Raw genomic sequence first — 3,229 nt, 5'->3', positions numbered from 1 at the left:
ATCCAATCCAGAATAAAAGCATTCCAATAGTGAGTAAAAATAAAAGTCTGATTTACGAGTGTATATCGTTTATTCATTTAATCAAATATTGATTGGTAGAGGTCTATTTTGGTTGGATGTAATGTAGAGAGTATATTGTTAGCATAGTGCTATAAATTAGGTGATTGAAGGGTTGAGGGTCGGATGATATGTGTGTGTGTGTGTGTGTGTGTGTGTGTGTGTGTGTGTGAGCGAGAGAGGGAGGGAGAGAGATGGGATAAAAGTAAATACGGTTACCAATACCTCGGATTGATTGAAATGGGATCAAGAGGCTTTACGCTTCACCTCTCTCTCTCTCTCTCTCTCTCTCTCTCTCTCTCTCTCTCTCTCTCTCCACACAAATACACGCTGTACTGTAATCTAGCCTTAAGGTAGAGGTACAAAAGTCTGCTGTCTCCCCTGGCTTTCTGTTTGTCTATACGAGTATATATATCTATTTGTCTGTCTGTCTATCTATGTCTAACTACAAACGTCTAAGGTCTGGACTGGGTCTGCAATATATGCACTTAGGACAAATTGCAAAGATGCCAGGCTGTCAGGATGGTGGTTGTGGTGGTAGTTGTTGTTGTGCTGGTGGTAGTTGTGGGTGTGGTGGTGGTAGCAGATGTGGTGATGGTGATGGTAATGGTGGTGGTAGCAGTTGTGGTGGTGGTGGTGGTGGTAGTTATGCTGTTGGTGGTAGGAATGGTATAGTGATCATGGTAGTAGTAAAGGTAGTAGTAGCTGTAGTAGTAGTAGTAGTAGTAGCAGCAGTAAGTAGCAGCAGCAGCAGCAGTAGTAGTAGTAGTAGTAGTAGTAGTAGAAGTACTAGTTAATATGATAGTGGTACTGGTTGTAATGTTGGTTGCAGCAAACGTGATGAAAATAGTAGTAGTTGTGGTGATAATGGTAGTAATGACAACAGAAGAAATTATGTTGGTGAGGAAAGTAGGGGGTGAAAGAGACAGTGATGACAAAAGTGACGATGTATACAAATGTTGTGTTTGTGTTTATTAATGTAGGTGAGATATCTGCATAGGAATTGAAGTGAAGGGGGCAAAGTGACCTAATGAGAGAGAGAGAAAGAGAGAGAGAGAGAGAGAGAGAGAGAGAGAGAGAGAGAGAGAGAGAGAGAGAGAGAGAGAGAGACTTACTTTCCTCAGGTGAAAACAGACGGACTTTAGCAATCTCACTAAGTAGCCAAAATTTTTACGCACATCACCACCACACAGAGCCGTCCCCGCAACACACAAGACAGGCCAGCACAATATATGGACCACCCTGCACAAGGCTTATATTTCTCAACCTAAGAGTTAAGCCTCCGAAAGAGAATAAGAAAAACACCTTAAAGAAAACTGAGCAATTAGGAACGGTGTAAAATGACTGAGTCGCACAAAATGAAAAGGAGTAATGTATAATGAATAGGAGCCACGCACACAAACACCACACACACACCACACACACACACACACACACACACACACACACACACACACACACATGCACACACACAGACACAGACACACACACACACACACACACACACACACACACACACACACACACACACACACACACACACACACACAATAGCAGATATGCAAAATAAACAGGAGTTGCTTTAATGAATGGAAGTCGCTTAAAATGAGTAGGAGTCGCTTAAAATGAATAGGAGCTGCATATGTTAGGACTCCATATTATAATTACAAATCATAATAGATAAATAGATAAATAGATAGATAGAGAGACAGACAGAAGCAGGAAGTCAGATGACGAGAAGGTATTGTGTCTGCGAGAATCGAGCAATGCTAAACATGCTTACACACTCTTAACTCAAGGAATGCTTTATAGGCACATGACAGCGCTTCGTGACCATACACACACATACACACATACACACAGGCTTCTAGAACTTTCCAACAACAGTGTAACACACGTGACACGACCCCTGCTACACCAGAATTTAGGAAGCAGAGCTCAGAAGGAGGCTAGCATTAGAACCGGCAGGTAGTAGGGAGAAGGGCTTAGCAACATGGAAGAGAGAGAGAGAGAGAGAGAGAGACAGGGAGGTAGCTAGCGGGACTCTACTTTATACTTCACTCTGTGTGAGAGACTTTGTTAATATTTCCAAGACAATAAAAATAGTCCCATACTATTCTTTACCTCTCCTGTCATTGCATGACAAATGGGAACGACGATCATCTACTTACAAACTACTCACGTATAACAAGCGCTCGTCCACAAGTTCAATATATATTTAACTGATCTACAAAACTCCACTACAAGTTACTACAAAGTCTTTTGTGAGATTTGGTGGCCAGCGAACGTATACAAACCTCGTATACGAATCAACAGTGAATTCCTACAAAATATCAAGATTAAAAAAAAAAAAAAACTCACAACCAACAACTCACAACCAGCTCCTGACAGTATTCTCTCCAACCAGCCCCTTCCGTCTCCCCTATCATCATGCTGATGTAGAGGTGAAGAGGTCACAGGGCGCCTTGCTAGTAGTTTAACAAAGTACTGATACAAACAATCTTGCAGTTTCTACGAAGACCCAACGAACTACAACAATCTACAATCAACTACAAGTAACAACTCGACGAGTCGTCTGTATAATCTTCTATACTCACCTACAAGTAGCGGCAGTCTTCATCCCACAACGAGTAAATCACAAGAAAAAAGGACCAAGAATACATCAAGAAAGAAAAAACAAAACAAACAAACGAAGAGTGAGACACGACTCACAACCACCAGACCTCACCCTCCTCTCTCTGCTACATCCACCCAACCTCCACCGCTGACACAGGAGTCAAGAGGTCAAGACAACGAAGCAAATACCAAGTCCATATTCACAACTCATCTTACTCACTGAAGTTACTCATCGCTACTCATTTACTCACCACAGCTACCAGTGTGGGAAGTTGATGTCACCATGAGTGTGCTGAAACGACGCCAAGCCGTGTGTCTGACACCCCACAACACGTCAATCAACTCGTGAAGAACAACGCTATCACCACGTGCAACACCACTCACACCATTTCCACCACGGTAAAAATTAGTGAGTTACTTCATTTATACAATACACAGTGAGAGACAAAAAACTTCTGCACAAACATATAAAACGTGCTGTAGCCTATAGTTACAACTTAAATACATATACCTACTTCAATTATTTTCATAATTCAGTCACTAAATACTTGCACCA

The sequence above is a fragment of the Coenobita brevimanus genome, chromosome 104 (assembly GCF_032717465.1).
Source record: "Coenobita brevimanus isolate Jiangsu-jjx chromosome 104, ASM3271746v2, whole genome shotgun sequence".
Taxonomy (NCBI): Eukaryota; Metazoa; Arthropoda; class Malacostraca; order Decapoda; family Coenobitidae; genus Coenobita; species Coenobita brevimanus.
This window is presented reverse-complemented; position numbering follows the sequence as displayed.